At 42.8% G+C, this 13,853-nt stretch overlaps 1 long non-coding RNA gene and 1 pseudogene across 6 annotated transcripts in view; both read right to left on the bottom strand.

The window, feature by feature from the left end:
* LOC112674405 (uncharacterized) overlaps positions 1–13,182 on the bottom strand; it is a 31,024-nt gene extending 17,842 nt beyond the window's left edge. For 3 of the 6 annotated variants that reach the window (XR_007408478.1, XR_004812329.2, XR_007408477.1), the window contains exons 1-5: positions 13,022–13,182; positions 11,047–11,541; positions 10,731–10,875; positions 8,850–9,047; positions 1,271–1,357 (exon numbers count right to left, since the gene is read on the bottom strand). This is a non-coding gene — a long non-coding RNA (uncharacterized LOC112674405). The remainder of the gene's footprint in view (positions 1–1,270; positions 1,358–8,849; positions 9,048–10,730; positions 10,876–11,046; positions 11,542–13,021) is intronic. The other 3 variants (XR_004812327.2, XR_007408480.1, XR_007408479.1) reach the window with 2 other exon arrangements.
* Positions 3,617–8,839, bottom strand: LOC112674403 (ORM1-like protein 1; annotated as a pseudogene).
* Positions 13,183–13,853: the final 671 nt, after the last annotated feature.

Genomic DNA, 13,853 nt, shown 5'->3' with positions numbered 1-13,853 from the left:
TAAATCTTAAAAACAACAAAAACCTCCTTTTAAGGTGGTGAGCCTCACAGTGACCAAGGGGAGTCACCCCGTGGACTCATTCCTTTATGGGACAAGCATTCAATCGCACTCTTCCAGTGGCAGTGGCAGCACCCAACGACTATCAAATGGGCAACACCCCAAGTGTGTTCCTGGCATGAGGCCCTTACAGGCGCTGCCCTCTGCCTGGAAAGCTCTCAGCTCAGGTAACAGCAAGTCTCCTTCTCTCATCCCTTTGCTCAGCTCCCCCTTCCTTACTTCTTCCACTTACTACTGCAGTCAGCTCACTGGGGCCACGGCAACTCACTGTCTCCCTTCCCTGGGCCAGTCTGCTCATTCCTCACTGACCACCTTCTCACGCACTCATCACCCTTCTATTTGTCTCCCCCTTGCCACAACCAAATATCCACAGCAGCAGGATCTTCCTGTTCTGTTCCTGGAATCATGGCTGGCACAAGGCAGTTTTCAATAAATACTTGTCGCATGAGTAAAAGAGAAAGCACCAGAGCCAATCCAACTACTATGACCTCAAATGACTGGCTCAGAGTTGGCACCAGCAGCAAACCATGCCCCAGAGAACCAGCCCATGTGGGATAGCTGTCCAACCAGTCCAGTCAGATGCAGAGGAGTTGAGGGCAAGAAGGGAGACAAACAGGCCCAAACCATCTCAACACTGGGCAGCAGCCTCATGGTCCCCTGAGGATGCCTTGGTCCCCAGGGATGAGTGTTGGGGATGCCATCAAGAACACATGACCATCCAGTGACCCATGAGCCAGACCCAAACACTGGATGCTCCTGACCTCCTCTGACCCTGGAATGTGAGCTCCCCCTGCCTGCCCCACTCCCAGGAGCTGCCCCAAGGATAGCGACAGTGCAGGGGGTGGTATGGAGCAAAATGGACAGCACCTGACTGAGGCCAGTGAAGACCTCTACATATACTTTTCAGATCTGGCTGGTGGGTGTGGGTATCTACTCATTCTGCCACCACCTGGGAAGAGCCTCACCTGTGAGCCTCCTTTGCTTGGGAACACCACCAGCTTCCCTCTTTCCTGGGTCTCTCCCTGCCCCCCAAGGAGGGGCTAGTTTCAGATCACAACTAGAAAGCTTCCATGGAGCTTCCCAACTAACAGACTTCTATCTTGCAAACCAGAAAGCCCAGGGAAAACAGCCCCAGCCCTTCTCTTTATCAAAACATCCAGCTTTCTCCCACAGCTAACTGTCCTGTCCCTCCCTCACACCCCTGAACAAGTACCTCTGAGTACTCCTCTGTTGTCAGACCATGGTTCTCTCAGTCCTTATAGCTGAAGGATGGCAACAGGTTTGGAAAACAGAAATGTGTCTGCAGAGAAGAAATGGGCCACAAGTGGGATCAGTACTGCCCTTCTGCCCAAACTTCACACACACACACACATATATATATATTTTAAGTTTAAGACTTCCTTTATTAGCACTAACACAGAACTGAGTGAAGGTGTGATGGTTAATAAAAATTCAAGGTAAGATTAAGGAATTGAAATTATATAGCCTCTAAGGTCTTTTCCAACTGTTAGCATCATGCAACTCCATAAGGCTAATACATACTAAGGTATTAGTTAAGGAAATACTAATACTAAGGAATACTAATTCATACTAAGGTATTAGTTAAGGAAATATTGTTATGCCCCTTAGGATATTTACAGTTTAGAAGACTATAGTGCCATAAACCTAAAACACATAGTTCTACACTTAAGAAAAAAAGGAGAGACAGGTCAAAAAGATACAGAAACCAACTTGGAAATTAACACTGGGAACTTTGACTTCGAATGGCAAAATCTGGAGAACCATTTGATAAATAGATTAATAATGATAATAATGAATTGTAAACCAAAGAATAAGGTATCTGTAAGTCCAAAATAATACGAATGAAGGATCACTGGGTGGCTCAATGGTTTGGTGCCTGCCTTTAGCCCAGGGTATGGTCCTGGGTCCTGGGATCAAGTCCCACATCGGGCTCTCAGCATGGGGCCTGCTTCTCCATCTGCCTGTGTCTCTTCCTCTTTCTGTCTCTCATGAATAAGTAAATAAAATCTTAAAAATAAAAAAAGATTAAATATAAGGAAAAGGAAAAAAAAAATCATCCTTAGAGAATTCCAATAAATGTAGAAGGAACAGGAAAGAAGAAAACCACCATGGAACTCCACAGTAATCTTTGTTGCACGGAAAATTCACCAATGAATGCTAAAATTAGTGGCACTTCTGAGCTCATGCACATTTAGAAACTGCCATTGTATCCTGACTTGAAATTAGGAGCCATTATAGCATAGCAATTAGTTTTGTTCCAAGTAATAGTCATAATAGATTTTATTTTTAAAAAAATTATTATTTTTACATTAAACTGTACAAACTTGAGAAATTGGAAGTTCACCTGAGTGTTAAGAACAAAAAAGTAGAGATCCTTGGGTGGCTCAGTGGTTTAGCACCTGCCTTCAGCCCAGGGCGTGATCCTAAAGTCCCAGGACTTTGTGGGAGTCCCACGTCAGGCTCCCTGCATGGAGCCTGTTTCTCCCTCAACCTCTCTCTCTCATGAATAAATAAATAAAATCTTAAAAAAAAAAAAGGAACAAAAAAGCGTATCCCAAATTTGACCACTTCCCAACCACTCTATCAGCCATTCCCCTAGTCTGAGCTACCTCTTGCCTGTAGTAGTTTCCCAACTATTCTTCCTCCTTCCTATTCACGTATACTTTATTCTCAGCATTAGCCAGTAAACTTAAAAGAAAAAAAAAAATCAGATCCCTTTAATCATTTATGTAAAACTATCCAATGGCTTTGTCTAGCTTAGAAGAAAATTTGCTTATTACTTTGGCCAAAGAGGCCTATATGATCTGACTCTTACCTACTTCTCTGAACTCATTTGTTACCATTCTCATCCTTCTTATTACTCCTTTCTAGCCCAAAAATAACCTTAGGAATATTAGGGAAGACCCTTCTGAGGTATGCTCCCCTGCCTTTTACCTGCTTCATTTTTTTCCCATGGCATTTATCACTACATGAAATACTATGTTTTGGTTCATTTTTTTACCTGATCTCCAATTTGAACGTAAGCTTATATGGGAAAAGATTTGGTTTGTCTTGCTTACAAACTATAGCCAAATACTTATTTTTAAAAAAGATTTTATTTATTTGTGAGAGGCACAGAGAGAGAGAAAGAGAGGCAGAGACACAGGGCAAAGGGAGAAACAAGCTCCATGCAGGGAGCCCAACGTGGGACTCGATCCCTAGTCTCCAGGATCACACCCTGGGCTGAAGGCGATGCTAAACCGCTGGGCCACCAGGGCTGCCCTAGACACATACTTAAAACAATACCTATACTAGAGTGAGCCCTCAAATATCTGAATATTTTTAAAACATTGAAGCGTAAAAAGTGGGGAAAAAAGCAGAAGGCCTGTATTAACAGAAGTAGACTTCTATTTCTGAAGTCTGTGCAAAAAATGTAAGTCTTTAATATAAAGAAAAAGGAGTATTTTTAACTACATTAATTTTACAAATTCAGTTGCTTAAAAAAACCTTGAAAAATAAATATGACATTGCTGACTCAATTTGGAAATTTGCAAGACTCTTACATGAAAGAAAAATTTATTTATATAGATTACTGGTTTAAAAATACAAGGGAAAAGACAAATATACAAAAGCATTATTATACAACTGATTTCTAAACTCAATACTTCAGAAATACAAAACAATGATCATTACCCCCCAAAGTCACTTTATTGAAACAAATTGATTTTTCAGTTGGTCTGTAACTCTTTTCACTCAAGTTTACAAATATTACTGGATTTTTCAGTTTCATCCCACATCAGAACTTTATTTTTGACTGTCTTCTTCTCAAAGTAGTATATAGTTATTTCTGGCAATTAATGTCAACTATAGGAAGATTCTCTATAGAGAATCTAATATCTAAATATATAGAATTTAATATGGCTGCTGCTTTGGAAACAGTTACCACTCTGAGTTAATCTACACTAAGACTAAGACCTATGTAATGAAAGGCAAAACATTAATGGGCAATATATGAGGACTGAGATCAGAGAGTCTAAGAAAAGACAAATGTTTTCTTATACTGCAGATCTGCTAGAGAAGACTCCACTATTTACTTTGGTATTACTGCTAGAGAAGCAGTTTCTGCTAGACCACAAGCTGGCCATATACTTGTCCATTTTATGTTTCCTTTTCTAAACAACAGCAGACTTTAACAATTAGACTGATGAACCAAATAAGCAGACACCTTTAAACTACCATATATTTTAACTGTAAAATAAATTATTTTCTAAATTGATTTTGCAGCCTTGTGTCTGGAAAGGCAATAAAACCCATTCTGTTCCAAAATTACAAAGCTGACTCAGAGGCTATTTGTAAAATGCCTGGCTGTCTTCTATCACCAGTCATGAAGGTGGGCCTTCATGAACTCAGTAACTTAATACATGTAAAAATGACCTCATCCATCAATATAATGTTGAACCAGTAAAAGCAAAAAAGTATAATCATAACGTAGGGATTGGGCTATATAAAGCAAGAGGGAAATATCCTCTTAAATAACATAAGAGGAATATACATGGTAATAAAAATTATAATAAACTTGTAAAGAGATGATTCTGGTTTACATGTATATCTGCTTAAACTGACTGAATGATTGGAAATTTTCTTCTCCTAACAGAACTCCTCCTCATTATAAACTAAGCTGGTCTTAGTGTCTTATAAATCTCTTATTTCCTCAGATTTATCTATTGTACCCTCACTTTACAGTGATTTAACTTATAAGCTGGACCGCCCAGCTTGCCTATAAAGCCTCTCTTCAGAAAGATACCATATGCATTTTTCAGTAAATACTGCACTTCAAAACAGTTTATAAAGAACCAGCAACTGGCCCTCCAATGTAAATACTTCTCATTTCATATTGTCACAGAAGCAGTGCAGTTTACTAACCACTCCTTCCTTACAGAAAACTCAGTAGCTATAAAAATTTTTTCTGTTTCAAAACAATTCAATACTTATTAATTCCAAAGATCCGATCACCATGTAGCTGTGGCATTTTAGGAATTAGCACACTCTGGAGAGAAGCTGTGTTTAGGATGAAGTGAGTCGGATCATACTTCGTATAGAAACTTGCCAGAAAATATCTGTAGAAATAAAAATTTTTAAATTATATCATATATAACATGTAAAACTTGTAAAAAAATTTAAAGGTTAACAAAAAGGTCACTGAAATACCTAATAAATACCTAAAAACAGAATCACTTCTGAGCACTAAAATAGTTTTACAGTTTGGGGCCTAAATTAATTTGGGATTAAAAATTTTTTTCATTTGTTTTTATTTAAGTTTGATTTGCCAACATATAACACCTAGTGCTCACCCCCATCAAGTGCCCTTCTCAGTGCCCATCACCGAGTTACCCCAACCCCCTGCTCACCTCCCCTTCCGCAACCCTTTGTTTCCCAGAATTAGGAGTCTCTCATGGTTTGTCTCCCTCTCTAATTTTTCCCACTCAGACAACATTTAAAGCCATCTATATAGCACTGATACTTTTCAGAGTGCTTTTGCATTTTCTTATTTGATCATCATTTGTCAGGTAGGTGGGGCATACAGTGTTATCCCAGATTTTTAGATAAAGAAACAGGCTCAAATGCATTACCTTGTTCAAGATCTTGTTGTTATATAAGGAATTTAATCACAGAATATTTGAAATCATACCTGTGGGTCAAAAATATATGTTTAGAAATATGGATGCTGTACACAGGTACATTTTAGTTGACTATTTTGTGATAACTTATTGAAAATTCAGGATAAATGTCAGGCTTTTTACATTAATTATAATGTAATCCTCAACACTGTATAGATGAGGAAACTGAGGTTTTCAAAGAAATGGCCAAAAATCATACAGCTAGAAAGCAGTAGAGCTAAAATCCAAATCTAGGGCTGTTTAAATAACTATTAAGACTGTTACTGCATTTATCTTTGTTTGATCATACAAATCATTTAGCTTTTGATGTTAATTTTATATAGGGCTGAAACAAAAATTTAAAAAATTTCCTCAAAGTGCTATCAATATAAGGAAAAAGAAACCTACCACTTTATCATCAATTTATTCTTTTCATTTGAAAATGCCTTCCTTTCTCTCACATCTGTCTAAAATCTACCCTTCCTTAAGTCCCAATTTAAGGAATCCTAATGCCTCCAAGAATTCTTTCCAGTTACTCCAGGCTGCACTGATTTTATCATTGATGCATTACTACATGTAATCTATGTGGTACACAGTGTTTGATTAAGATGTATTTAAAACATCCACTATACATACGCAACTATACTGAGTATGGAATTCAAAGCAATCTATGTACTTACAAATTTTTGCAGAAACAAACCATTTACAATAACAGATAATACAAAGTGGCATAAATAAGGGATATGTAATAATACTAAAGATGTTCAAAATAGGGCAGCCCTGGTGGCTCAGCGGTTTAGCGCCGCCTTCGGCCCAGGGTGTGATACTGGAGATTCGCGATCGAGTCCCACATCGGGCTCCCTGCATGGATCCTGCTTCTCCCTCTGCCTGTGTCTCTGCCTCTCTCTCTCTGTGTATCTCATGAATAAATCAGTAAAATCTTTAAAAAAAAAAATAAAGATGTTCAAAATAGAGCATTATTACTTAAGGTTGGGTGCTAAGGAAAAGACCTCATTGAGGAGTTATGATATAAAACTTTATTTTTTAAAGATTTTATTCATCTATTCATGAGAGGCACACACACTCACACAGAGAGAGAGAGGCAGAGACACAGGCAGAGGGAGAAGCAGGCTCCATGTAGGAAGCCCAATGCAGGACTCGATCCCAGAACTCGGGGATCACATCCTGAGCCAAAGGCAGACATTTTTTTTTTTTTTTTTTAAGATTATTTATTTATTTATTCATGAGAGCCACAGAGAGAGAGGCAGAGACACAAGCAGAGTTCGAGAAGCAGGCTCCCTGCAGGGAGCCCGACATGGGACTCGATCCCGGGCCTCCAGGATCCGGCCCTGGGCTGAAGGCAGGCGCTAAACCGCTGAGCCACCTGGGCTGCCCAAAGGCAGACATTCAATCGTTGAGCCAACCAGACATCCCAATAGGATTTAAATCTTGAAAGACTAAGAAAGATAAATTAGGAAAGGAGAAGGTATTACAGGTAGGAGAAATGATTTGAACAAAAGCATAAACATAGGCCTATATATAAGTATCAAGAAATGCTGCTTAGAAGAACTAGACCAAGTGGGAGTTGGGTGGGGGTAAAATATTCACATAAAGAAAAAATGAGGTAAGAATCATTTTGTGGAAGGCCCTGATACCAGATAATAGGAGTTAATTTAAGGTTGAATGCTTTACAGATAGGTATTATCTATAATTTATTTCTTCTGGCATCATAGTGAGCTATGTACTATTAGTGAGAATTTCACTTATGAGCAAACCATGCAGGCTGGGCGATAAATACAGGATTCAAGCCAGGTCTGTTCTACAATGAAAACCTAACTTTTGTTGTCAAAAACTATACAGCAGTCTCTCCCAAGGAGTTTGAACATCTAATGTGGGGTGGAGGAGGTGTGGATCAATGAAATTCATCTGAAATTATCCAAATCCTCGTTTAGGGAGATTAATCTGATAGTGTAATACAGAATAAGATTATGTGTATAGCTTTCTTATAAGCAATTTAAAAATATGAACTAGAATACATTTTGACCTGTATATCCTAGAATGTCTAAAAATACTGATGGGCACATTATATTGTCTCCATATATTACTGACTGAAGTAAAAAATGGTTTATTACCAGCCTGTCAAAGATTTTGCTTGTATTTTATGCTCTAAGGTAGCTATCTATCAGTAGAGGTTTCAACAAATATTGTTTCTAACTGAAATTCAATATAATATCCAATATCCAATCTTCTTCATACCTAAAAATTTCCATCACTTCAGAATTATTGGAGAAATTGTGAAAAACTTCCGTGAAGATGTAAACTGTACTCCATAGTCCAATTGTCCCCAATGAATTAAAAGCCTTGCTTTACCCTGCTTTACCCAGTTTCAAAAGGTGTTCCTTTAATGCATGCAAAAATACATACATCCCCAGATTATGGATAACATTCGTTAAGGTCCAAGCAACAGGAACACTGAAGAACAGAATGCTGAGTAGGATAATATAAAGCAAGCCAACTCCTAATGCATATGTCAGCCACAAACCTCATCTGCTCATTACACCTCACTGTGAACAACTCCAATATTCATGTTTGCTCCGCCGCCCCACTCCAAGTGGTGGGCTTGGAACACCCACCCTTATATTTGAAATGTATGAGAGAACTGGGTAGATGACAAAACAAAGACATTTCTCACCTTTTAGCAATTAACCATTTACAGAGCCTTCTGGGACTTATGAAGCACTGTCACCCATGCTATTGAACTAACACGCCACAAAACCCCTTGATGTTATCACCCCACCTCTTAAAAGGAGTGAATAGCAAATAAAAGGCAGATACAAAGCTAGACAGACTCTATTTAGAGAAAGTCTAAAGAATACAGAACAATTTGACAAGAGTGGTTACTACTAGGGAATAAAATCTGGAGAACTTTCAAGTTTTACTATATAAACTTGTATATTACTTGGATGTTTTACCATCAGCAGGAATTCTAAAAGAAACTCAAACTCAGTGATACATAGTAACTTTAAATTTTGCTTGGTTAAGGAAAAATGTGAGCTGGAAAGTGTATTAATCCTTGTAATCTCAGACACTGTGTTGCTTTACAGAACTGGCTCTTCCTGAGTATAAGATGCATACCTGTAGTGACAGTCCTGTAAGAGAGCCCTTGGGTGCTCTCCAGCAGCCATATTCGATGCTTAATGGATGACTGGATGGAGGGAGGCGGCGAGCAATGGGCAGATGGGAGCAAGGACATGCTCAGATGTGCGTCCTGAAGAAAGGAGTCCCCAGTAGGTTCTAGATACAGCTTGGAAGGCAGAATAAAGGAAAAGATGGCTGGAAATAAAAAGTCCAAGTTAATAGGGAAACAAGAAAGAAACAAAGTAATGGACTGCAAAGATGTTCATGAAGGAGGGAAATTAAACCAAAGGACTTTATTTTAAAGATATATTTATTCTATATATAGAGAGAGAAAGCATGAGTATGGGGAGGGGCAGAGGATGAAGGAGAGACTCTCCAGCAGACTCCTCCACTGAGCGCAGAGCTCAGCGTAGGGCTCCATCCCACCACCCTGAGATCATGACCTGAGCTGAAATCAAGAGTTAGATATTTAGCCGACTGAGCCCTCCAGGACTTTTATCTGATGAGGTCATTGGAGCCGGAGGAAGGTCTGTAGAGCAACAGAAGTCATTCAAAAATATCTTTTCAATTTAAGTCAAGAGATGTGTTCCAAGTGGCAGAAACCCATGGTATCTGTATGATTGCCAGGGCAGGCGAAACAGAGGCAGAAGCAGACAGCGTGGAAGTCGTGGCTTTGATACACATAGGGATGACATGAAAATGGAAACAGCAGACCCACTGCACACAGACCTTTAGAAGGTTAACAGTCAGAGGCGACGACATCAGTGTGAGACATCAGGCAGAAGCTGGACCAGCTGCTGCAGAGACAGCCAGGACAGAGAGGCAACAGGCTCATCCCCTACGCCCAGGACTGCACCCATCACCAAGTCGCATAGGTGGTTCCACTGAGGCGGCAAAGGCTGGTTCCACTGGACTCTGCTATCTGGCACATCCTAAGCATACTCTCACCTTTCCACTGCTGATGTAAGCCCAGGCAGGTGAGGGCAGCCCACCAAGTGCTGCCCATCAGTTGTTCATGTCCAGTGCTCACAACCACCTTCTGTGGTACGTACTTGCGCCACTGAATTGTGACATCTCTGATACCCCAAGCACATGCTAAAGCCCTCACTGTGAAAGGGCCTTTCAGAAAAGTAATTAAGGTAATTAAGACACACACAATTCACTCAGAATAGTTAAAAAGCTCAGACTCATTATGTAAAAGTCAAATTAGAGAATAGATGGAAATACTGTTCTTGTCTTTGATTAATAAATGAACTTACTTTTACTTGTCTCTTCATTAGTTTTCAAAATCAGAGTAGGGCTCTGATCCAGCAGGACTAATGTCCTTATGAGAAGAGACACCAGAACTCATTCTCTCTCTCTCTCTCTCCCCCACTCCCACCCCAGTACACACAGGCACAAAGGCACATGTGAGAACCAGGCAAGAAGGTGGTGTCAGCAACCCACCCTGCTCACACCTGGATCTTCAACATGTAGCCTCCAGCACTATAAGGAAATAAATGCTTGTTGTTCCTGCCCCCCAGTGAATGCTAGTCTATTAGGATAGTCCTAGCAACGAGAGCAATGCTATTACCTACCCCATTTTGGCGATGAGAACTGAGAGCCCATGTATAAGCAGCTTCCAAAGGCAAAGGCATGATTTGAACCTTTGGTCTGCTCCCCACAATGAAGCAGAAAGCCAGAGAGCCTCCAGGATGGTAGTCGGGAAGCCTGAACGCAGGGCAAGGGAGCGAAAGGAGTACTCCGGACACTCAGAGCACTGAGCATCGCTGTTACCTGGTGAGGAGACTTCTAACCCCCTGATTCCCCCCAGGGGAAGGGGGGTGGCGGGGGGGGGGGCAGGCTGTATATCAACAGCAGAAAAACCTTGTCTCTTACCTGTCTCTCCAGGGATGGGCCTCCTGAGCAGCATCCCATGTGGGCTGGGGTCCTCTGGGCTGGGACTGAAGCCTCAGTGATGTCTGCTGTCCCAGAGGCACTGTCCCTCTGGAGAGGACTTCTTGCCCCTGTGTGTAGCTACCACCTGGAAACAAGGACACAAAATCTGACTTCTGAAGAAAAGACTGTCTAAAGGAAACAATTCCTGGAAATGAACACAGTCAGGGTTAGGGTTAGTCAAACAGACACAAAACAAAGCACACAAGGGTTGCTGATGCCTCACATATGTTTTTCCCTGGCAAAACTCCCTTCCTACCTCATGCTGTGATTCATCTAGCTCCCTCTCCAGGTCCACCAGCATGGTAGCCACCACTTTGTCCCCGCTCTCGAGGTGCTGCTCCTGCACCCAGGCCTGGAGCTTCTCGGGAGGATGATCAGAAACAGTTCCTGCACCAGCAGCTCCAGGATCTGCTCCTTGCTGTGGGTCTCAGGGCGCAGCCAGTGTTGACACAGCTCCCAGAGCCAGAAGAGGGCCTCGCAGGGCCCAGGGATCTCCTGTCAAAAGTGCTTTCAGATAAATTTCCCTCGGTTAAAAATCCCTGAGGGGATTACTCCATCTCAGTCGGGATTCCTGCATTGGGAGGCGACTTTCCATCTCCACTTTCACTGTCAGCAGTTCCTCCCAGACCTCAGGAGCTTGCATGGTCCAGGGGTAAAGCCTCCTCTGAGTTTGATTCATCTTGACCTTGAAGAGTTTAAGCAGCACCTCCAGCTGGAGCTATGTTGCAGAAACACCTTTGAAAGTTTCCTCCTAAGCAGTAAAAATCACTGTTATATGTAGACAAATGTCAACAGCTAATGATGAGCACTGATAATATAAGCAACCATCACAGACCCCAGGGCTCTTCACTGAAGGTAAAGTCACTTGGTGACCAAAGGATGGGAATAATGGGAAATACAAGGTCATAATGTGTATAAAGCATACACTTTCAAGTCACTCAGAACTCCGTTTTATTCTGGTTCTAACATTTACTAATTGTGTGAGCTTCAGCCAATTTTTTTTTCTTTTTTTTTTTTATACCTTCAGCCAATTTCTTATCTTCTTTAGATCTCAATCTCTCAACATGAAGAAGACATAGTAATAAAAATACCCTACAGCGTTCATGGCAACATTAGGGCCCACACACAATACACTCAGAATAGTTAAAAAGCTCAGACTCCTTATGTAAAAGTCAAATTAGAGAATAGATGGAAATACTGTTCTTGTCTTTGATTAATAAACGAACTTACTTTTACTTGTCTCTTCATTAGTTTTCAAAATCAACCTCAAAACAGCTGAAGTTGCTGTCATTTTTGCTGAATTTACAGAAAAGGAAACTTGGGTAGATTCTACGTTCTGCGAGCTTTCCACTCTGCTCTGCTGCTTCCTAAGAGCAACAGCCAACACCAACCTGGTCTACAACATGCGTCCAACACAGGGCTAGGATGATCCTCAGGAGGTTTGATAACACCACGATTTCAGGAGATAAGAAACGGAGGCCAGGGGAAGTGAGGCAGGTTGCCTAAGGTTAAGTTCTCTGTGAGGACAGTCCTCAGAATCCACACAAGCCCAAGCAGTGCCTGCGACCCAGGAAGCCTGTATGTCTGCACAACGTCAAGAAGTGCAGCCTCGGGATCCCTGGGTGGCGCAGCGGTTTGGCGCCTGCCTTTGGCCCAGGGCGCGATCCTGGAGACCCGGGATCGAATCCCACGTCGGGCTCCCGGTGCATGGAGCCTGCTTCTCCCTCTGCCTGTGTCTCTGCCTCTCTCTCTCTCTCTCTGACTATCATAAATAAATAAAAATTTAAAAAAAAAATTTAGAAAAAAAAAAAAAAGAAGTGCAGCCTCAAAGCTGAATTCCCGCTTGGCAGGAGCTGTGGTGGACACTCAGGGAACTGGCACCTGGGGACGGGGTGGGTGGCAGGACAGGGAGCCCCGGGGCCCGCATCTCCAACAGGCTCCCGTGCTGTGTGCGCACACCTGGGCTCCAGCATCCTGGGGCTCAGGGGCAGGGAACCGGCCCCCGGCACATCCTGCACCTGAAATCCAGTCCGCTCACAGCCCTTTAACCCGCTCTAAAAACCAGAGTGTAAGAGATTGAACACCCTCTGCGCTTGGTCTGTCTCCCCGCCCCCCAGGCTGCCCGCCCCAGCTCCAGGTTCCCCACCCGGGCCAACCTGGGGCCGCTGCTCCCGGGGGCGCCCCTCCAGCCTCGCGAACCTCCCAGGCCCTGCCCGCGCGACGTCTCCCACCTGGGACCACGCGGCCTCCTCGGCGGCCTCTGCGGGCGGAGCCTCCCCTTCCACGGCCCACTCCCAGCCACGCCCGCCCCGGCTGCTCAGCGCTGACTCACCGGAGCCGGATGAGGCCGGAAAAAGGGGCCGCAGAGAGGAGGCCTCCCGCCGCGCGGGGCGCTCGGGGCAGAGGCACTTCCGGGCCGCTCTAGGATCCCGCGTCTCGCCTCCCGGCTCCCGCAGCGGGGCACACGGTGGGAAAGTCGTGCGCAGGCGCGCCTCCTGCACGTTTGAAACCGGAGAAACGCTGCGGTCTAGGCCATTACGTTGAAAATGCTTATTTTTAAAACTTTTTTTTTTTATTTTTATTTATTTATGATAGTCACAGAGAGAGAGAGAGAGAGAGGCAGAGACACAGGCAGAGGGAGAAGCAGGCTCCATGCACCGGGAGCCCGACGTGGGATTCGATCCCGGGTCTTCAGGATCGCGCCCTGGGCCAAAGGCAGGCGCCAAACCGCTGCACCACCCAGGGATCCCTAAAACTTTTTTAAAAAAAGAATCTATATGATTTTTAAGAAACCTCGGCCAATGCCAAAATGAATAAAGCAAGAGATGAAATCCCACCCTGGCCTACCTCAGACGCACGGACCTGGGGTGGCCACTGTCACCGTTAGCTGGGCATTTGCGCATATAATTACGATCTCATTCTTACCTCTGGATAGAGAGGCATGAAGTTTTTTTTACAGTTAGCTTTTTCTCCCCTTATTTTAACTTCTTCACTTCGCGAATCTTGGACGTCTTTATTGTGGAGGCAGAGAAAATTAAGGCCATTCCACCTTAAGTTCAGCGT

This window comes from Canis lupus, chromosome 35, assembly GCF_003254725.2.
Source record: "Canis lupus dingo isolate Sandy chromosome 35, ASM325472v2, whole genome shotgun sequence".
NCBI lineage: Eukaryota > Metazoa > Chordata > Mammalia > Carnivora > Canidae > Canis > Canis lupus.
This window is presented reverse-complemented; position numbering and strand designations above follow the sequence as displayed.